The 23,856-nt window shown below is 45.6% G+C and overlaps 2 protein-coding genes across 3 annotated transcripts in view; both read right to left on the bottom strand.

Moving 5' to 3' along the window:
* The window catches only part of LOC146829947 (nicotinamide N-methyltransferase-like), a 381,589-nt gene extending 368,892 nt beyond the window's left edge, over nucleotides 1–12,697 (bottom strand). For both annotated transcript variants that reach the window (XM_085604211.1, XM_085604212.1), the window contains exon 1: nucleotides 12,532–12,697. The gene's annotated coding sequence lies outside the window, so the exon portion shown is untranslated. The remainder of the gene's footprint in view (nucleotides 1–12,531) is intronic.
* LOC146829946 (indolethylamine N-methyltransferase-like) overlaps nucleotides 1–23,856 on the bottom strand; it is a 197,697-nt gene that overhangs the window by 42,325 nt on the left and 131,516 nt on the right. The gene's annotated exons all lie outside the window — the stretch shown is intronic.

The following is a 23,856-nucleotide window of genomic DNA, read 5'->3' as shown; positions in this document are numbered from 1 at the left end:
AGTATATCGATTAGTTATTGATCTGCGCGAATTAAATAAATGTATTGTACCACAATACCCTGTGGTCCCAGATATCTCTTCATTATTAACAGCCATAGATTCGGAAGCAACGTTCTTTACTGTAATTGATCTCAAGAATGCCTTCTTTAGCGTCCCAATAGATCCGGAAAGTCAATATTTGTTCGGATTCAGTTTAAATGGACGTAGTTTTAAATTCACACGCGCACCTCAAGGATTTACAGAAAGCCCCAGCATCTATAGCCAAGCACTGAAACGAGAACTTGACAGTATCCACATGCCAGTTAACACTGCCTTGCTTCAATATGTCGATGATCTGCTGATCACCGCCCGAAGCGAACCTGAATGTGAAAAAGCGTCACTGACGGTTTTAAAATTTCTGGCCGACAAGGGGCACAAGGTGTCCCCTTCTAAGCTGCAATTCTGTGTCCAGCAAGTTGTTTACCTTGGGCACTTGCTGTCCAAGGAGGGAAGACAGCTTACACCCGACCGCATCCAGTTAATTACTAACATGCCACCACCCAAGACACAAAAGGAGGTGCGGGCTTTTATAGGTCTCACTTCATACTGTAGGCAGTGGATCCCTCAATATGCATTTCTAGCAAAACCACTCATTCAGTTGACAACACAGGAGGCAGCCACATCGACTATCCTCCCTTGGACTCAAGAACATACACATGCCTTTGAAAGCTTAAAGAAAGCTTTATGCCAAGCACCTGTTTTAGCAACACCATGTTACAGTAAGCCTTTTACACTCTTTGTTACAGAACGCGAAGGTACTGCCTTGTCAGTACTCACTCAGGAACAAGCAGGATCACACAAACCATGTGCTTATTTTTCCAGTACATTAGATCCCGTAGCTCAGGCTCTTCCTGCGTGCCTGAAATCAGTGGCAGCGACAGCTTTAGCAATCAGACAAAGCGATGCCATAGTGTTAGGACATCAATTGACAGTACAAGTACCACACGCAGTAGAGGTTCTCTTGAACCGCACACAAACTCAACACTTGACTATAGCAAGACTCACCGGTTATGAATTAACATTGTTTCAGCCACACATAGAAATCAGACGCTGTAATACAATTGAATCCTGCCACACTTTTGCCAGTAAACGGAACAGATCCATTAGCACATGATTGTATTGAAGTCCTTACTATCACGACGAAACCCAGACAAGATTTGACAGATATCCCTTTATCAGATACGGACCTGACATTGTATGTAGATGGTTCATGTATGAGAACAAGTACAGGAGAGTTAGTGGCCGCTTACGCAGTCACAACAGACACTGAAGTCATTGAAACAAATTGTATTAACACTTTGTCAGCTCAAGCAGCAGAGCTCATCGCTCTGACACAAGCCTGTATTCAAGCCAAAAATAAGAGAGTCAACATATACACAGATTCACGTTATGCATTCGGAGTCGTCCATGACTTCGGCGTACTGTGGCGAGAGAGAGGTTATTTAACTTCTCACGGTGCCCACATCCAACACGGACCCCTCATTCAAGCTCTATTAGACGCGATTCATCTACCTACTGCAATATCGATTATGAAATGCAAAGCCCATACAAAAGTTACCGATATCATTTCTCAGGGTAACGACCTAGCTGACAGAACAGCTAAACAGACTGCTCAGAACCAGACTCATACAACTGACACGACAAAGACAAAAGTTCCGACACCAACACATTGCATGACAGTTAAGGATCCCGCCCTTGATGTAATTGACATACAGACACATGCTACACCAGAAGAAATAAAGAAATGGACTGAATTAGGAGGGATCCAAACGGATCAAGGATGGATGACGAAGGGAAAATCTATATGGTTTCTTCCCGACTCCATGGTTCAAGTCATCATTAACACAATACATAGTCCAGCGCACCTAGGAGAAAAAGCTATGCTAGACAGCATTCAACACATTTGGTTCAACAAACACTTGCGAGCAGCAGCTAAACAGAAAGTACGTACCTGTATGATATGTTGTCAGTTTAATCCAGGTAAAAGCATTCCCGTAGAGCAGGGTGGATTTCAACCTCCCGATCACCCTTTTGAAGTCCTCCAGATGGATTATATCCAGATGGAACGATGTCGAGGATTCAAATATGTTCTCGTAGTTGTCTGTGCTCTTTCCCGTTGGACAGAAGCCTACCCGGTTTCAGATTACACTGCCCCGACTACTGCCAAACAGCTAGTTCGAGAATTCTTCCCACGATTCGGTTTACCACGTGTCGTGTACTCAGATAACGGCCAGCCATTCTCATCCGAACTAATGAAACACGTTTCACTTCTGTTAGGTTACCAATGGAAATTCCACTGTGTCCGACATCCCGAGGCAGCAGGTCTCGTGGAACGTCATAATCAAACCCTGAAAATTAGATTGTCCAAAATATGTAGAGAAAAAGGTGTCGATTGGATAGTAGCCTTACCAGTTGCGCTCTTTTACATGAGAATGGTAGCACATTCTCGAACAGGGCTATCCCCGTATGAGGTGATCTTCGGTAGACCACCAAATATGTGGGGGACGCCTATACCTCGTAAAATCACTGATGTTGACTGTAATATGCTGACAGATTACCTGGCTTCCTTGATGTCTGCACTACAATCTTGTCGTTCACAGGTAGCTGCAGCTTTTCCCGATAACACTGAGGTGAAGCCCCATGACGTGGTTCCAGGGGACCTGGTTCTTGTAAGGAATTTCGACCGGAAGACCCAGCTGGAGCCCAGGTGGAAGTCGCCCAAACTCGTCTTGCTGACAACAAGGACAGCCGTGAAGATTGAGGGACGTAAAGGGTGGTTGCACTCGAGTCATATCAAGAAAGTTTATGGACTACCGTCCGATGTGAACACTCAGCCCTGCATTCCCTCACAGACAGACTCAAAGCTCCCCTTGGTTGAAAGAACGGAGCATGAACTCTATAAACTGAAACTAAGGTCTAGCAAGTCAGACAATTTGATTGTTTAAGTCCTCTCCAAGGTGAATCGGTTGAATTTGTCTCTGACATGTATCCTCTAGACCGAAATAGAGAGAGAAATAGACAGATACAGCTTAGAAAACATGCGTACTGTAAATCACTTCGTAGTCATTGCATAGTGACGTTATTAATTTTGTTTTTTCTAAGTCTTCTGATCATCATTTCTAGTGTATTGCTACATATGTATTACCCTATTTCCAAACGTGCTTACAATGCTACTGCTGAACATTCTTTTAGCGAATTACCTCCGCATGAGTTGTCTTATAGATTTGCGCTGCGCAACACCACATTTATTAGTATGTTACATCATTCCCATCAGACCAGCAATGCTACAAATTGTTGGATCTGTGGCCGACTCCCTCCCTATCAGAACTATAAGGGAGTTTTGCCTCTCTTTCCGTATCCGTTCACACACAATGGCTCCTGTGGAGCATGGTTTAGTTTGATTAATTCCCTAGATTCAAATTCAGTAGTTTATCAAGACAACTGGGTATGGGGAAACCTGAACCTAGTTTTGCTTAAAGTCTGCTACCCTAACAAGGAGGGACTTCCCAAAAGAACAGGAACTGATCTAGAAAATGAAGTATATGGATTAGGTAATTTTACACTTAACCTCATGATTCTGAATGTTGAATCCGAAGCTACGCCAATCTTGCCCGCTATGTCAGTATTTCCAGTTAAAGGAGAATTATGTGTAAGAAAGAATGGTTCCATACACATGGGCCATAGTAAATGCACCACTGTAATAAAATTCAGTGATCAAGGCAAGTCTACATTTAGAGCTTCCCGTCATTCCTACTTCATATGTGGCCAGACTGCATATATACGTTTACCTCTAGATTGGGATGGTACCTGTTACATTGCATTCCTTCTGCCACCTGTTTTCCAAGCCCCTCCTGACTATCACAGAAATACCCATTTAGTACACAATAGACAGCAGAGAGATCTCCCGATTGTCGATTACACTGAAACGGCATGGGAGCAATACACAGATTTCAATAAAGGTTTCTTTCCCTATATAGGTACAGTCACTAATAGTAAGCTGATACGTAGATTAACTAGAACCCTTGAAGCAGTAGTGAATGAGACTACTTCCGCCCTAGGCAACTTAACAGAGGAGCAGTCTGCGATGCGGATTGTTGTGCTTCAAAATCGTCTTGTCCTTGACGTCATCCTGGCCGATAGGGGCGGAGCTTGTAGGGTCATCGGATCAAGTTGCTGTGTTTTCATACCAGAAAACTCGCCGTCAGTATATAAAGCCATAACTCGCCTTCATAAGATTATAAGCCAGATACACCAGAGTCCAGGCACCTGGACTTGGTCCGGTTGGTTCTGGAGCGTGTTGTCAGCCTGGGGATGGAGGATCCTATCCTTCCTAGGTATTGGCTTTCTCATACTATTCAGTTGCTGCTTATGTCTACAATGTGGGCCAGCGATTTGTGGTTTGTGTGCCACATCGTGTATCCCGCATCCAAGTTTTCGTTCAAGATCCCGGAAGAAGAAAGAAGAACAAATGATGCTATATGAACAGATCGATGGATTGATGAAGATCGATATCTCCTGAGGGTCCGTAGGGGACAAGGAGGGAATGAGGAAATATGAATTTTATGATCAGTTATGTCCCCTATCGTAGACCCCAACGGCTCCATGTGCATGCTACAAGTACATGTATGTTCCCTCCAGTTCCAGTTATGAAGACGCAAATACATGTGCGTCCACCGTCAACATGTCCTCTTTCAGATCCGCCATGAATGGGTCAGATATTCCATTCCTAAGTATGAAAGGCCACCGACTTTATGTGGTTCACTTTCCACGTTTTACAGTTCAGGCGAGTAGGCCCTGAATTCTGTCATCAAGCCTTTTTCTGCCTTCTGCCTCTGAAAGCTCCAGTCCGAGCCCACATCTGTATCCATGAACTTTGTCCTACTCCCTGCGCGGCTAACGGTGCCTGATCCGGCCTATTGCCTGCCAAAAACTGTATTTCACCTTCAAGATTATCTGCTCCGCTCCTCATCCGATGCATTCCTGTCTAGTAGTTTAGGTAAACATTCTTCCAGCTACCGAGCAAAGGGCCAGGCCTCACTGTCCTCATGCAAGTAATTCATAGCCCCTGTTACCATGGAAGATTCCTGCCCCCTCGCATCTCATGTAGACACTCAGACGCTTGTACACACACTCACAGTCAGTATAGAATAGATTCCATCCTAGAGACCTTTCCTTTTGGATAATACAGTTCTTTAAACATAAGATATTAGATATGATTTGGGATTAGTTTGACATGACCCCCCAGACTTCTGTCTCCACATGTAGAGCTAAATGTCAAGTCCCCTTCACCCTCTAGTTGCACGTCAATCACACGTCATGCGGCTGCGCACGCATCTCTGCCAAGTATTTTCTGCTGACATTGCAGGATTCTCTTACGGATCCACCCACTTGTGACATCATGTTTAATGACGTTTCTAGTTACGCCTATATGTACGCCTTTTTTCATTACGTATGTGTATTATTATCTGTATTATCAGCTGTTACGCCTCCTGCATCTGTCTTAATATAATGCTTTTCATATAAATATCTTTACTTGTCAATAATGTATTGCCTTCCCTTCCTGAACTCTCGAGGTGATGGAATTTGAAGCCTATGGTTCGAACTATAATTCCTTTGTAGAGGAATAAAGCCTTTCAGAACCTCTAATACCACGGATTCTGCCTCTTATTTTTACTGAGTTATTCTTACTAGACTTTACCGCATAAAAAATAGTACCGGTAATGAAATATTTACCACAGAAGGAGATAAAAGAATAAGCTTGAAGTAAGCCCTCCGGTCTCTTCATGGTCTGGTCTGGGAGACTGTGTAATATCAGTATGGGTGTGACCCAGAAGCTCAGCAGCTAGGATATTAAAGAAGACTCTCACGGTAATGAAACCAGGTACAGGATGCTTGCGTTCCTCCAATTCAATTTTTTGAGGAACTCAAAGTGGTAGTAGAAACTGCCTACCTAGTTTCAATAAGCACACCACCTAGAGAATGTCACACCACGGTCTTTAATACTCTCCACTATCTATTCTCTTACAATTATATTCTGGCATTGCAAGCATGAGTAATGAAAAGCACAATAAGTTCCATAAATCACATATGTATAAATGCTGCCCTCCTGTGCTGAAAAATGGTACTGACACTCTTTCCAAATAAATGCAAGCACCACAGCAAGCGAAAATATATATGTATCACAACCAGTCTGTAATGCGTGCAGTAACTCTGATATGCAGTGCAAGAAATAAAATGTTCAGGTCAAAGTCGCGGTAAAAAAAGAAAACGCTCCGACGTTTTCTTTTGTGAGAGCTGCGGCCAAGAAAAACAAAGATGACCACGATGCAGGAAGAATGCACGCCGGCTTCTTCCTGAAGTTACCTGCATCATCGTGAACTGGACTGTTTGCTCCCGACGGACTCCCAAGGCAAAGGGGACCACCACGGAAGAAAAACGTCCTTCAGAAATACGTCAGGCTGACAACAGGAACGAAGCTGAAAAGGCTTCTCGCTGGGATCCGGCGGGGAACACCATCCGCCATCTTGTTCATTATCCATGTGAATTATCAAGCACCCTCCGCATGCAGGGGAGGTGCTTATATACAGCCTGCCTTTTTACTCGCCCCACTGCCTGCTGGGAACGGTCGTTTTTGGGGCCTTTCTTATACGTGTCGCGGTAAACAGCCTGTTTTACCGTCCTCCGGCGGGTGATCGCTACAGTACCCCATCTCAAGGACCGTCGACTCGGCGGTCTGCCAGGTTTCCCAGGCTGTACGGCATGGAACTGTTCGACTAACTCAGGGCAATAGAGATTATCTTCAGGCTCCCATGTTCTGTCCTCCACCCCAAACCCTTTCCAATCCACTAGGTATTGAAATCGGCCCCTTACCAGCCGGGAATCAAGAATTTCCTGTACCTCATACTCTTCCTGACCATCTATGTCATTGGGAAGAGGTTTCTCTGGTAGTCTCATGGTAGCAAGACAAGGTTGGAGTAGGGACACATGGAAAACAGGGTGGATCTGCCATGAATGGGGTAACGTTAGTCTCATTGCTACAGGGTTGATAACCTCCTCAATACTATAGGGGCCTACATATTTTGGTTTTAGTTTATTCACACCCCTCAGATGCAGGTCTTTTGTAGAAAGCCATACCTTATCCCCAACCTGGTAAGCGGGTTCTTTCGTTCTTTTCTTATCTGCAAAGTGTTTCTGTGCGGATTGAGCTGTGGCGAGACTCAGTTTGGCCTCTATTAACACTACCCTGAGGTGAGCATGATGTTCGTGTATGCTGGGTAATGGGGATTGGACTGGCCATTCAAATAGAAGCATGTTGGGATGGTGACCATAGATACAAAAGAAAGGAGAACAGCCTAGAGTGGCATTTGTAGCGTTATTATAGGCAAACTCTGCCATCCATAATAATGTAGACCAGTTTAGGGTGTTTTGTATGGTGAAGCAGCGAAGATATTGCTCCAAGGTTTGGTTGAGATGTTCTGTCTTACCATCCGTTTGCGGATGGTAACTAGAGGAGAGTCGGGCCTCAATATTCATGGTTTTACAAAGGGCTTTCCAGAATCGAGAAGTAAATTGAGTACCCCGATCAGTGATCAAAACGCAAGGCATTCCATGGGCTCTGACTACATGTTGGAGAAAAACCAAGGCCAATTCCGAGGACGTGGGTAGGCTTCTTAGAGGAATAAAATGTCCCATCTTCGTTAGGTGATCAACTACAACCAACACTACTGTCTTTCCTTCACAGGGGGGCATTTCCACAATGAAGTCCATCGATATGGTATGCCAAGGTCGTGGAGGAGTAGGCAAGGATCGAAGCAGACCTGTAGGTTTAGCATGACAGGCTTTTCCCTGTACGCAGACTGCACAGTCTTTTATATATTCTTGGACGTCTTTTCGTAACCCAGGCCACCAAAATGAGCGTTCCACACAGGCAATAGTCTTGTATATTCCCAGGTGTCCTCCCAATACTGAATCATGAGCCCATGTCAGTACTTGTTGTTGTAGTATCTTGTGTGGAATATACAGCGATTGATGATGGTAGGCTAAATCCTCTATTTCCGAGTGATTTTTGGGTTCTTCTTGAACCCAAGCTTGCATATCCAGATTCGCCAGAGACACTCGTACATCCTCTAGAAAGTCTTGGGAGGTGACTAGAGCTATGGTCTGCTTTGGAAGGTCTGTTTCAGTAAGAATAAATGGTGGTTCTGTCTGGTTTATCAAAGTCTCATTGTCCGGTTCTTCCATACGGGAAAAGGCATCTGCCTTCTCATTTTGTGGTCCTGGTCGATACTTTATCACAAAGTCATAATCAGAAAAGAACAGAGTCCAGCGTAACTGACGGGGCGTCAGGGCTTTTGCGGTTTTGAGGAACAACAGGTTTCTATGGTCCGTGTAGATTTCCACCTTATGAAATTCCCCCAAAAGATAGTGTCGCCATTCTTCACAAGCCCTTTTGATAGCCAGCAGTTCTTTATCGGATACAGTGTAATTGATTTCACTGGGAGCGAGTTTCATGGAGTAATATGCTACAGGGTGTAGCTGTCCGTTTTCGGGATGTCGTTGGGACAACACTCCCCCCACAGCATATTGCGAGGCGTCTGTTTCCAGAACAAAAGGGAGACGTGAATCAGGATGGCGCAGGATAGGAGCCTGTGTGAACTTGTCTTTTAACAGCCGAAAAGATCGAGCAGCCTCTTCTCTCCACACGAAAGGGACATTTTTTCACAGTAAACTGGAGATAGGATGTATCAGCTTCGAGAATTTCTTAATAAATCGCCGATAGTCATTCGCAAAGCCGAGGAAGCTTTGTACTGATTTAACGTTCCAGGGAGTCTTCCATTGAAGGATTGCAGAGACTTTGTTCATGTCCATCTGAATACCTTGGGCATTAATGATGTAACCCAAAAAGGCAACTTCTTGGACATGAAAAAGGCATTTCTCGACTTTGGCATATAACGAATGCTGTCGGAGCCTACCCAATACAGCCTTTACATGGACCACGTGTTCCTGGAGTGTAGCTGAATAGATTAAAATATCATCGATATAGACCACACAGAATGTCTCCAAGTAGCCACGTAGTACCTTGTCCATAAAGAACTGAAAGGCCCCGGGGGCGTTGCAGAGCCCAAAAGGTATCACCCTATACTCAAAGAGACCGAATTTAGTTCTGAAGGCGGTCTTCCACTCATCGCCCTTCTGGATTCGTACTAAATGATATGCTCCTCTGAGGTCGAGTTTTGTGAAATATTGAGCCCCCTTTATCTGGTCAAGAAGCACCGGTATATATGGCAGTCATCGGCACCCCGCATACCTACCTGCTCCCTGCTGACGAGAGGCAATTACCTCGAAACACGTGTCCAGGGATGGCATTATATTTCTATATACTCGTGGCGTAGGCGTACTCACCGTAGCCACTACACTATCCAGAATCCTTTGGGGTTATTTGCAGCATGACAAGCAGTGTCGCGACCCATTTACGTAAATTACTAATAGCTCATTCGAGCGACTTTGGCTGACGAGCCCGGTGTCTGCACCTGCGCGCCTTGGAAGGTATTTTACCTATATATATGGCAGTCATCGGCACCCCGCATACCTACCTGCTCCCTGCTGACGAGAGGCAATTACCTCGAAACACGTGTCCAGGGATGGCATTATATTTCTATATACTCGTGGCGTAGGCGTACTCACCGTAGCCACTACACTATCCAGAATCCTTTGGGGTTATTTGCAGCATGACAAGCAGTGTCGCGACCCATTTACGTAAATTACTAATAGCTCATTCGAGCGACTTTGGCTGACGAGCCCGGTGTCTGCACCTGCGCGCCTTGGAAGGTATTTTACCTATATATATGGCAGTCATCGGCACCCCGCATACCTACCTGCTCCCTGCTGACGAGAGGCAATTACCTCGAAACACGTGTCCAGGGATGGCATTATATTTCTATATACTCGTGGCGTAGGCGTACTCACCGTAGCCACTACACTATCCAGAATCCTTTGGGGTTATTTGCAGCATGACAAGCAGTGTCGCGACCCATTTACGTAAATCAATGGCAGAGGGTATCGATTTTTTATGGTGACCAGGTTTATGGCTCGATAGTCAATGCACGTCCTTAATTCAGCACAATCTTTGTTCGGAATGAAGAAAAGAGGAGATGATGCTGGTGAAGTGGAGTGTCTAATATAACCGGATGCAAGATTTTCCTCAAGGTATGTTTTTAGGTATTACGTTTCAGGTTCCGTCAATGCATACACTCTGCTGCACGGTATGCTAGCTCCTGGCATCAACTCGATACGACTATCATACACCTGATGGGGTGGTAACTGAGTAGCCATCTGTTTGTCAAACAGGGGCTGGTATTCGTTGTAGGTGTCAGGCAACACCGTGGAACTGCAATGATGTTCTTGTGCACAGGCCGTGGCCAGGTACTTAGAAAGTGTTTCCTCGTTATCCAGTGAATGTTTTTTCCCTTGATTGCAATGTTCTTGGCAGTAGTCAGAAGCCATGGTGACTGTGCGGGCTGCCCAACTGTCCAGGGGATCATGTAGCGTCAACCAAGGCATCCCAAGGATGAGACGGAACTGTGGAGCATCGATAAGATCGAACTGGATATGCTCATAGTGATCAAGTCCAAACTTCATCAAGAGGGAAAGAGTGTGGTACATCACAGGACCAGAAGTCAGGACAGTCCCATCCACTGCCTTCACATGTTCTGGGGTTTCTTTCTTTTCACAAGGGATCCCCATTTTCAGGGCAAACTCTTGATTGTTGTAATTCCCTGTCGCTCCGGAATCTAGCAGGGCATCCACCTCCAAGATATCCTTTGAAGTGATCCACAGGGATACACCGACGTTCAAATGTGCAACGGCAGGTTGCTGGGTGTTCGCTAGAATCGATGAGATCATTGTGCGAGGTTTACCCAAATCAGAGACCTCATCCTGACTCGGGCACTTCAGTTTTCCGCCGGTTCTCCTTGTCTTATGGTTGCCTGTACCCATGGAACGGAGGTTCTCCCTGTGAGAGGAGTTTGAGCACGGCATTCTCTAATGAAATGACCTCTTTTGCCGCAGTACAGACACAGTTTCATCTTCCTACGTTTATCCCTCTCCTCCGGGGTAAGGGGACCTCGGATCCCTCCAATTTGCATTGGTTCAGCTCCTTCTAGGGTTTTGGAGTGTTCTTCCATTGGATTTTTTGGTCTCTTATATGAAAATCGGGCTTCTCCTCTGGTCTTATCCCCTTTTCTTTCCTGGAGTCTATGGTCTAGTTGAACGGTTAGCTCTATTAACTCTTCACATGTCTGTGGTAACTGAACGACCTGGGAAAGGACATCCTTGAGTTCTCCCCGTAGTCCTTGGTAAAACAGGGTGATGCGTTTCTCAGAGGGCCAGTCGGTTTCAACCACTAGTCAGTTAAATGTCGTGATGTAGGTAAGCAGATCCGCAACCTCGCTACGCAATGTGCCCATTTCCCTCTCTAAATTCTGGTTCTCTATACGAGAGGTTTGAACCTCCTGTTGCAGAGCAGCCAGACTTTCCAATAGCGAGGTCAACACCACGTTGGTATCCATCGTCCGGGCCGGGCGTTAAACGTGGGCTTGATAATCTGTCAGGTCGTCAGTGGCACAAGACTATAAGCAACGCCACTAACCTTATACTTGTGACCAGCAGAGACGATGGAAGTTGATAAATCTCCCCAATGCCCCTGAACGCGTCCCCAAGCAGAGGAAAGAAAAAACCCTGCTGCGTGAGTTCAGGCCCAGGGAAAGAAAAGGGAAGGGGATAAAAGCATAAGCTTGAAGTAAGCCCTCCGGTCTCTTCATGGTCTGGTCTGGTAGACTGTGTAATATCAGTATGGGTGTGACCCAGAAGCTCAGCAGCTAGGATATTAAAGAAGACTATCACGGTAATGAAACCAGGTACAGGATGCTTGCGTTCCTCCAATTCAATTTTTTGAGGAACTAAAAGCGGTAGTAGAAACTGCCTGCCTAGTTTCAATAAGCACACCACCTAGAGAATGTCACACCACGGTCTTTAATACTCTCCACTGTCTATTCTCTTACAATTATATTCTGGCATTGCAAGCATGAGTAATGAAAAGCACAATAAATTCCATAAATCACATATGTATAAATGCTGCCCTCCTGTGCTGAAAAATGGTACTGACACTCTTTCCAAATAAATGAAAACACCACAGCAAGCGAAAAAATATATGTATCACAACCAGTCGGTAATGCGTGCAGTAACCCTGTTCTGCCCTCGCCGTAATAAATCCAGAAACGAGTGACCTGAGACATATCACTACCAAATGTCACTGTGTTTGAAAAGCACACTCCGGCGTTCTCTGATATGCAGGGCAAGAAATAAAATGTACAGGTCAAAGTCGCAGTAAAAAAGAAAACGCTCCGACGTTTTCTTTCGTGAGAGCTGCTGCCAAGAAAAACAAAGATGACCACTATGCAGGAAGAAAGCACGCCGGCTTCTTCCTTAAGTTACCTGCACTGAACTGGACTGTTTGCTCCCGACGGACTCCCAAGGCAAAGGGGACCACCACTGAAGAAAAACGTCCTTCAGGAATACGTCAGGCTGACAACAGGAACGAAGCTGAAAAGGCTTCTCGCTGGGATCCGGCGGGGAACACCATCCGCCATCTTGTTCATTATCCATGTGAATTGTCAAGCACCCTACGCATGAAGGGGAGGTGCTTATATACAGCCTGCCTTTTTACTCGCCCCACTGCCTGCTGGGAACGGTAGTTCCTGGGGCCTTTCTTATACATGTCGCGGTAAACAGCCTGTTTTACCGTCCTCCGGCGGGTGATCGCTACACTATACATCCCTACACCACCTCCTGCCTATTCGTGCTCACTAAAAATTATGCAGAGAATTTATTAGGCTTGGACACATTGAAAAGATTGAATGCTAAAATGTAAAAGAGATAGAAGGTAGGCCTGGGCATAGTTTACGGAGTTGCGCTACACAGAACTCTGCCAAGCAACAAACAAACTTAGTGGGGTTCCGCAATTGGCGGAGTGCAGTGCGAACTGTCGTTCGAACTGATATTCCAGCCGCTAGTGTAGAAACTTTACCTGAGCGGCAGCTCACGCTCGCCAACTTTCCATTCACGAGCGTGGAAAAACTCTGCTGCACCATGCGAAGAGGAGTTTTCTGCACTTCGTGAGCTCTGCGGAGTGCAGAGTTCAGAAAACTCTGCAAACTCCACGAACGGAGTGGAGTTCACGGCTGAGGCCTACTAGAAGGTAGCCCATGTAACAGTCCTATCCTCCCTGTTCTTAAAAATGACACACAGGGAATACCTGATAAAAATAGACAATCCATTGATCTTCAATCCAACAACAACGCTGTAGTACCCCAATATCCCATTGTTCCTGACATGAATCCTATGCTTACCATGATCCCGTCTTCAGCTAAATATTTACTGCGCTTTTTTTAAATATGTATTTTTTTGTGTGCCTATTGCTAAAGAAAGTCAATACATTTTCTCATTTTCATTCAGTGGGTGCTCCTTTACATTCACTAGAGAACCCCAGGGGTACACAGAAAGCCCTAGTATGTACAGTCAATCTTTGAAGATTAGACCTTATTACCCCTTCTAAGGGCTCTCTATTACTACAATACATTGATGATCTGTTGATTGCCTCAGATACAGAGGGAAGTTGTAAGGAGACAACAGTCTATCTGTTATATCATTTAGCACTCTTACGACAAAACGTGCCCTTATCAAAATGCGATTTTGTCAACAGGAGGTTGCCTATTTAGGTCACCTCCTGTCAAAGGGGGTAGGGTATTGTATCTACAAAGAATTTATTTGGTACAGAAAATGAAATGTCCCCAGACTCAATCTGATGTTCCTGCCTTTGAAGACAATTGATAACTAGCTTCTCTTTAATTGTAAAACCTTTGCTCTAAGATCTAAGGATATTGGAAGAGATGAGTGTGCGCGTGCAGTCATGTCAAGAGAGCTCCACTGGCTTTGCCCAGTGATCAGTGGGTGAAGGAAGGGATTCCTGATGTTTAATGTGAACAAATTCCACAGCAAGTACCTTTCAGTGATGTGATTGCACTGGTCAAAGTAGGAGAAGCAGCGCATCGATTGATTAACCTTACTCCTGTTGAGCCTGAATTGATACCAATGCCTCTGTTTGATCATGCAGATTGTGATTCACCTAGCTATAATTGGAGACCTAGGGCTGTCAAGAACTATAGACTTTGATTGAAGAAACTATTTCAGGAGAGACAGCAACCCATGCCGGTGGTCAAGACCGCCAACATCTGGACCTGTACATAAGCCTGCCCGTGAGGCTTTGCAGTAGAGGACACTGGGAACTCTTGATGTTCTTTGCTAGAGTAGATAGAGGTTTTTAGGAGGTCTTAGCCACATTACTTTGCTTGTGGCTGTTCGGAGCTTCTTATTTATCTATTTTTTTTGTAAAAGAAGTGGCCTGCGGAAACAAGGTTATCTGTCCAAGGAAATGAAGGGTAGGAAAATAATGGTCAGCGCATAAAGATCATGGTGTCCAGGGGTCATGGTTCCACGTCACCCACGATAGCCACGGGCCTCAGTTTTGCTGTGGACTCAGGGTAGCCTCGGAGAAATCCGGAAATCCACCTCTGGTGATGCAAAGACTTCGGCATTCGGCGGGAGCTTCAGAGTTGCAGACCGGACAGTTGGTTCTTTGGTGCCCGCCAAGCAGGGGAGTCACTCCTAGACCCCAAGGGAGATTTCTTCAGTCTTCTAGTGGAGAGGTGTGGCTCACTGGTTAGAGGCGGCAGACCCGTAAGCAGAGAATCGGCCAGGGACCAGGGTTCAATTCCCAATGCGGCAGGGTCGTGGACCAGGGTCAAAACGGACTCGATAATTCTCGCCTCGGTACCTACTCTAACCAGGAACACACTCGGCAACTCTGGGCATTAAGCTTGCCTCATCTCTACAACGGCCCCCCACAGACGCCGGGGATGCCTGGTTTCACCTTGGAGATACCCAGAAAGGGACCATCTCACAGGGATAGCCAGGACGGGTTCCCCAGCAGTCTACAGCGCCGGGACGCCCCGTTGCTGGGGCAGCTGTGCGCTTTACAAGTCTACAACATTTACATTTACATTCTAGCGAAAATAGAAAGTCGAAGGTCCAGGATATATGTTGCAGAGCTTCGTCCAGGGTAATCTAAAGTCGCAAGGACTGGGTTCCCATAATTATACTAAGTTTGGGTGTTGGATGTACTCTAGGGACCCACCTATGGGAGGGTTTGGAAAGAGGGATGGTTACACCCATTTCCTTTGTCCAGTTTCACACCAGAGCAGGGGCAGGTAGCCCCTGCAACCAGTTTGAACTGGACTATGCACAGGGACACCAAGTGTGCCCCCAGTGCAGGACTTCAAAGCACCAGAGAGTGCTCCCGTCCAGCCCCAATACATATCTGCCTGTCTGGGGAGGTGGTTACACCTCCCTGGAACAGGAAACCTATTGTCCAGGCCTCCCCTGCCAGAGTTTCGGTCAGCAGCAGGAGGCCAGACCTGTGTCTGTTGCAGTGGCATCCATTTTGTGATGTCAGGGCTTTAGAAAGTCCTTACCGGGTAGACCAGTGTGAACATGTCTCTCCCTATAGAAGGGTGGAATGCTACCCCCGCCCCAGAACTGGCGGTGGGGGTAGTATTCCAAAGTGTTTGACACCAAACACGACATGTTTCCATGCAGCCAGTCCAAAGTTAGCATTTACCGCGAGGTTATAATGCACTAATGCACTTAAGAGTATATGGTCAGGCTGCACCACAAACAGCATCAGATGAGGTACTCCGAACGCTGCAGGGGAACTCTGCTCATGCAGGGTCACCCTCTCACATAAAAACTAAGCACTCTGCCTTCAAGATTGTTAAGGCCTGCCATAGGAGTGACTTATAGGTTTTATATGTGTGTGCAATGGTAGTGATATAGGTAGCCTATACCACTGTAAGGGGTGCAGGCACCACCTTAACAAGGCTGCAGTAGCAGACCTGTGGTGCCATTTTGGAGTGCTTCCCAGGGGTGGCATAATACATGCTGCAGCCCCTGGTAGGCCGCTGAGGTACCTATGCCCTAGGTACATAGTATACCATATACTAGGGGTTTACAAGGCACTCCAGAATCCAATTAGATATGTACCTAATGTACATGGAAACCATTTTAGAGAGGAAGCAGCTAGGCTGGGGTCCTGATTAGCAGGGCCACAGCCAGACTAAGGTCGAAAAACAGTGAAACACCAGCAAAAAGTGGGGGTACCCATGTGAAGCAGACACTACTCTCCTACAAGGCCCATTTGAGGAAAAGGATGTATGATGTAAACACAAGTTTTTGTATCTACCCTACATCGTTGTCTGTGGAGTTTTTCCATGCTATTGCAGTCCCTTTTGTGTCCGTGCGACTCGTGCATATTCTTGTTCACCATGCCCTTGGAAAGTCCCGAATGGTTGCTAAAATAATGACACCCTTTAATCATTTGTGTTTATCGTAAGATGGGATACCACAGGCTGTTTCCATACAATTTGCAGTCAGTCAAGCCCTGTGAGTTTCCTCGCTCAAGTTTGCCTTGAAAATGTAGTGTAATTAGCTATTTTCTTTGTAGGCATAAATGGAAGGACATTTCCAATGTTTTAGGGGTAGGGAGTGAAGCCTGCACGCAGACTTGTTTGTTATATCTTATAAATACGAACAAAGAATTCTTTCATGTGTTCATTCTCTTCATGGACATGCTAATCCCATGTTGGTTTGTGCTAGCTTGAGCATAATAAAACTGCTCTGTTTTACCTATCACTACCTGTTCTGTACCTGTACTCCTTTAGATATAAGAGGACAAGAGTGGTATTTTCCAGGGTGCAACTGTACCCTGCCATATGGCCAACACCCATCCGTACCAACTAGGGGTGGGCGGAATTTGCGTAATCGCGTTACGCAAATCTCCGCGAAACGGTAAAAAATCTCCGCGAACATGCAGAAATTCCGCGAACACGCGGAATTGCATGTTCGCGATGCTTTTTTCCTGTTAACAGTTGCTGTTTGCGTGCTCGGGGAGAAATATCTCGCGAACACGCATTTTGAGAACGCGAACAAGAAAAAATTTCGCGAAGTCGCGGAAAGCAGAATTTTGGGCAATTTCGCGATCTCCGCGGAACGCGAAATTACCGAAATTCCGCAAATTCCGCGGGCGGAACGGAATTTACCGCCCAGGCCTAGTACCAACCTGATCTTTCCGTCTACGACAACTATGCAACTGAGTTGGAGAACTAAACCCTATCTGAATGCACTCAAGCAACCAATGAGATCAAAAGTCCCTTTATCCGCTAATGATATTCAAACCCTCCTCTTGTCTTGTAACTCACCACTCCCTGATATCACTGACAATCAAGGTATGATCCATCCCCTCCCGGCAAACCCACATAGAGCTCCTGGGCTCAACCATGGAGAGGTCAATAGGCACAGCCTCATGTAAATTACCCTCACACACTCCATCCCAGCGGACCACAAACCCCAATTTAAATGCAACTGCAGATCTGCTTCAAGACATGCAGGAGACATTGCTGACCTCATCCTCACACATGATCTTCACCTGCCAATCCTGACTCCTCTGCGCCCATCCTTGCCGCACTAGTCCCTTCTAACTATGGCATTACTTGATTAACTAGACCTTAACCTGCCTCAATGTTGTGACAGACCAACACACAACAAAGGATCAACCTTAGGCCTTATCATCACAAAGCTCAACTCAATTAAAGTGGAATCTATCCTCCTCTGTGATTGGACCGATCACCACCACATCCCATTCTTTATCAGGGATGCGGGTGGGGGGCAGAAAGCCCCCTAGACAGCAGGGATTATTTTTATATTTAAGTGGTGGGGGCAGCCCAAAATGGACATACAAATGCCCCCACCCCTTCAAAAACAGCCACAGTCTTTCTGCCCTACCCAGGAGGCAGATGGGGGCAATAGCCTCTGATATGCCCCCGGGGGGGGGGGGGCAAAAAGACCACTCAGTATACTAGGGTTATTTTTTTTTTATACATAGGGGTATGGTGAGGCTACTACACGACTAATGTAGTCTGTATTATTTGTTACGCGTGCCTTTTTCCCTGCAAAGTTTGCGGTCTTTAAACTGCTGAAAATAAACGTTCAATCGCTGCACATTTGTTTTTGCTGGGGCGTAGCTATGGATTTCTAGCGGTTGTTCGATGCCCTTCCGATGCCTAATTTATAAATCCATTAGTCTCCGCCAGATGTGGAGAATGTGCACTCCGGTTAACAAATAGTCCCAGTCAATGGTTGTTTTCAGACGACAGGGATAGTGTCTGTTAAATAAAGCGGTCCTCTCACAGAGATAGGAAGAGAATCTTCTAAATGAAGATGCGTGCAGCTCTTAACTTTGAGGACCGAGCCCTCGTTGGTGCTCCACTTCTGCGGTAACTTTGAGGGCCGAGTCCTCATCTGTGATCCACTTTGGCAGTAACTTTGAGGACTGACCCTCGTCTGTGCTCTACTTCTGCAGTAACTTTGAGGACCGACCCTCGTCTGTGTTCTACTTCTGCAGTAACTTTGAGGACTGACCCCACATCAGTGCTCCACTTCTGCAGTAACTTTGGGGGCCGAGCCCTCATCGGTGCTCCACTTCTGCAGTAACTTTGAGGACCGAGCCCTCATTGGTGCTCCACTTCTGCAGTAACTTTGAGGACCGAGCCCTCATCGGTGCTCCACTTCTGCGGTAACTTTGAGGACCGAGCCCTCGTTGGTGCTCCACTTTTGCAGTAACTTTGAGGGCCGAGCCCTCATCGGTGATCCACTTTGGCAGTAACTTTGAGGACTGACCCTCGTCTGTGCTCTACTTCTGCAGTTACTTTGAGGACTGAGCCCTCATTGGTGTTCTACTTCTGCAGTAACTTTGAGGACCGAGCCCTCATCAGTGCTCCACTTCTGCAGTAACTTTGAGGACTGACCCCACATCAGTGCTCTACTTCTGCAGTAACTTTGGGGGCCGAGCCCTCATCGGTGATCCACTTTGGCAGTCATTTTGAGGACCGAGCCCTCATCGGTGCTCCACTTCTGCAGTAACTTTGAGGACTGACCCCACATCAGTGCTCTACTTCTGCAGTAACTTTGAGGGCCGAGCCCTCATCGGTGATCCACTTTGGCAGAACTTTGAGGACTGACCCTCGTCTGTGCTCTACTTCTGCAGTTACTTTGAGGACTGAGCCCTCATCGGTGTTCTACTTCTGCAGTAACTTTGAGGACCGAGCCCTCATCAGTGCTCCACTTCTGCAGTAACTTTGAGGACTGACCCCACATCAGTGCTCTACTTCTGCAGTAACTTTGGGGGCCGAGCCCTCATTGGTGATCCACTTTGGCAGTAATTTTGAGGACCGAGCCCTCATCGGTGCTCCACTTCTGCAGTAACTTTGAGGACTGACCCCACATCAGTGCTCTACTTCTGCAGTAACTTTGAGGACCGAGCCCTCATCGGTGCTCCACTTCTGCAGTAACTTTGAGGACCGACCCTCGTCTGTGCTCTACTTCTGCAGTAACTTTGAGGACCGAGCCCTCATCGGTGCTCCACTTCTGCAGTAACTTTGAGGACGGACCCTCGTCTGTGCTCTTCTTCTGCAGTAACTTTGAGGACCGAGCCCTCATCGGTGTGTGGTAAATAATTTAATTACCGGGACTTCATTTGGTACAGAAACATAATAAAACAGCTCAGTAAATAAGAGGCAGAATCCGTGGTATTAGAGGTTCGGAATGGGCTTTATTCCAATGATCGATTATAATCGGTTGCTCCAAGTTCCGTCACCACGAAGGTTCAGGAAGTGAAGTACATACTTTATTGACACGAAGTGATTTTTATAGAACATACATTAAAATGAAACGAATGCAGTAGGCGTAACAATTGATAAGGAAAATGACGATTCATATGCGTAACCGAAAATGGGTGTAATAAGGAGTAAAAAGGAACATAATTGGTTATGATGTCATATATAGGTGGATCTATAAGATAATACTTGGCATAGATGCGCGCGCAGCAGCATGACGTGTGATTGACGTGCAACTAGGGGGTGAAGGGGACTTGACGTTTAGCTCTACATGTGGAGACGAAAAGTCTGGGGGGTCAAGTCAACCTAATCCCAAATCATATCTAACATCCTATGTTTAAAGAACTATGTTATCCACAAAAGAAGGACTCTCGGACAGAATCTATTCTATACTGACTGTGCGTGCGTGTACAAGCGTCTAAGTGTCTACACTAAATGCGAGGGGGTAGGAATATTCCATGGTAACAGGACTATGAATTACTTGCATAAAGACAGAGAAACCGAGCCATTGCTCGGTAGCTGGAAGGAATGTTTACTTAAACTACTAGACAGGAATGCATCGGCTGAGGGGCGAAGCAGATAACTCGAAGGTGAAATACAGTTCTTGGCAGAGAATAGGCTGATGTCAGGCTTCGTGAGCCGCGCAGAGAATGAGACAAAGTTCATGGTCACGGATGCAGGCTCAGACTGGAGCTTTCAGAGGCAGAAGGCAAGAAGAGTTCGATGACAGAATCAGGGCCTACTTGCCTGGACTGTAAAATGTCATAAGTGAACCATATAAAGCCGGTGGCCTTTCATACTTAAGAATGGAATATCCGGCCTATTCATGGCGTATCTGACAGAGGACATGTTGATGGTGGACGCACATGTGTTTGCGTCTTCATAACTGGAACTGGAGGGAACATACATGTACTTGTAACATGCACATGGAACCGTTGGGGTCCAAGATAGGGGACATAACTGACCAGAAAAATCCATATTTCCACATTCCCTCCTTGTCCCCTACTTGCCCGTTAAGAGATATCAATCTTCATCAATCCATTGATCTGTTCATATAACATCATTTGTTCTTCTTTCTTCTTTCGTGACGAATGAATTCTTGGTGGTGGAATACATGATGTGGCACACAGACCACAGATCGCTGGTCCACCTTGTAGACATAGACAGCAACTGAATAGTATGAGAAGGCCAATACCTAGGAAAGATAGGACCTTCCATCCAAAGGTAGATATTATACTCCAAAACCAACCGGACCAAGTCCAGGTGCCTGGGTTCTGGTGTATCTGGCTTACAATCTTATGAAGGCGAGTTATGGCCTTATATACAGATGGCGAATTTTCTGGTATGAAAATGCAACAGCTTGATCCGATGACCCTACAAGCTCCGCCCCTATCAGCCAGGATGACGTCAAGGACAAGACGATTTTGAAGCACAACAATCCGCATAGCAGACTGCTCTTCTGTTAAATTGCCTAAAGCGGAAATAGTTTCATTCACTACTGCTTCAAGGGTTCTAGTTAATCTACGTATCAGCTTACTATTAGTAACAGTACCTATATAGGGAAAGAGACCTTTATTGAAATCTGTGTATTTTTCCCATGCTGTTTCAGTGTAATCGACTATTGGGAGATCTCTCCTTACTCTACTATTTACTAAATGAATATTTCTGTGATAATCAGGAGGAGCTAAAAAAACAGGTGGCAAAAGAAATGCAATGTAGCAGGTACCATCCCAATCTAGGGGTAGACGCATATATGCAGTCTGACCACATATAAAGTAGGAGTGGCGATAAGCTCTAAATGAGGATTTGCCTTGATCACTGAATTCTACTATAGTAGTGTATTTACTATGGCCCATATGTATGGAACCAACCTTTCTTACACACAATTCACCTTTCGCTGGGAATACTGACATTGTTGGTAAAACTAGTTCAACTTCGGATTCGACATTTAGAATCATGAGATTAGGTGTAAAATTACCTAATCCATATACTTCATTTTCTAGATCAGTTCCTGTTCCTTTGGGGCGACCCTCCTTGTCAGGGTAACAGACCTTGAATAAAACTAAGTTCAGATTTCCCCATACCCAATGGTCTTGATAAACTGCTGTGTCTGAGTCTATGGAATTGATTAAGCTGAACCATGCTCCACAGGAGCCATTATGTGTAAACGGATGTGGAAAGAAAGGCAGGACTCCTTCATAATTCTGATAGGGAGGGAGCCGGCCACACACCCAACAATTAGTAGCATTACTAGTCTGGTGGGAATGATGTAACATACTAATGAAAGTGTTATTGCGCAGCGCAAGTCTATAAGACAATTCATGCGGGGGTAAGTCACTAAAAGAATGTTCAGCAGTAACATTGTAAACTTTTCTGGCAATAGGGTAATATATGTGCAACAATATACTTGCAGTAATTATTAAAAGACTTAAGAAAAACAAGATTAATAATGTCACTATACAGTGGCTACGCAGTGATTTACAATACGCCTGTCGTTTCAACATTTTCCGCGACTTTCCATGATTCAGGTCTAGATGATACATGTCAGAGACAAATTCAACCGCTTCACCTAGGAGAGGACTTAAACAATCAAATCGTCCGACGGTCTAGGCCTTAGTTTTAGTTTATAGAGTTCTTTGCTGTTGGTCTCAGCCAAAGGTAGTTTTGAGTCAATGGGTGAAGACACACGAGGTGGGCTATTTACATCTGCAGGAAGTCCATGAAATTTCTTGATATGACTCGAATGAATCCATCCTTTTCTGCCTTCAATCTTCACGGCTGTTCTTGTAGTGAGCAGGACCAACTTGGGTGACTTCCACCTGGGCTCCAGCTGAGTCTTTCGGTCGAAATTCCTCACAAGGACGAGGTCCCCCGGAATTACGTCAAGGGGTTTCACCTCAGTGTTGTCGGGAAAGGCTGCAGCTACCTGTGAACGACAAGATTGTAGTGCAGACATCAAGGAAGCCAAGTAATCTGTCAGCATATTACAGTCAATATCAGTTATTTTGCGTGGTATAGGCGTCCCCCACATATTTGGTGGTCTGCCGAAGATCACCTCATACGGGGATAGCCCTGTTCGAGAGTGTGCTACCATTCTCGTGAAAAAGAGTGCAACTGGTAGTGCTACTACCCAGTCGACACCTTTCTCCCTGCATATTTTGGACAATCTAATTTTCAGGGTCTGATTATGTCTTTCTACGAGACCTGCTGCCTCAGGGTGTCGGACACAGTGGAATTTCCACTGATAACCTAACAAAAGTGAAACATGTTTCATTAATTCGGATGAGAACGGCTGGCCGTTATCTGAGTGAACAACACGTGGTAAACCGTATCGTGGGAAGAATTCTCGAACCAACTGTTTGGCAGTAGTCGGGGCAGTGTAATCTGAAACCGGGTATGCCTCCGTCCAACGGGAAAGAGCACAAACAACTACGAGAACGTATTTGAATCCTCGACATCGTTCCATCTGGATATAATCCATCTGGAGGACTTCAAAAGGGTGATCAGGAGGATGAAATCCACCCTGTTCTACGGGAACGCTTTTTCCTGGGTTGAACTGGCAACAGATCATACAGGTACGGACCTTTTGTTTGGCTGCTGCTCGTAAATGTTTATTGAACCAAATGTGTTGAATGCTATCTAGCATAGCTTTTTCTCCTAGATGTGCTGGACTATGTATAGTGTTAATTATAACTTGGACCATTGAATCAGGAAGGAACCACACAGACTTTTCCTTCATAATCCATCCTTGATCCGTTTGGATCCCTCCTAATTCGGTCCATTTCTTTATTTCATCTGGTGTAGCATGTGTCTGGATGTCAATTACGTCAAAAGTAGGATCTTTAACTGTCATACAATGTGTCGGCATCGGGACTATTGTCTTTGTCATGTCGGAGGTTTGAGCTTGAGCAGTCTGTTTAGCTATTCTATCGGCTAGATCATTGCCTTGAGAAATGACATCAGTAATCTTCGTATG

This window comes from Triturus cristatus, chromosome 5_1 (assembly GCF_964204655.1).
Source record: "Triturus cristatus chromosome 5_1, aTriCri1.1, whole genome shotgun sequence".
NCBI lineage: Eukaryota > Metazoa > Chordata > Amphibia > Caudata > Salamandridae > Triturus > Triturus cristatus.
The sequence above is the reverse complement of the archived record's forward strand: the minus strand, read 5'-3'. Positions and strand labels throughout refer to the sequence as shown.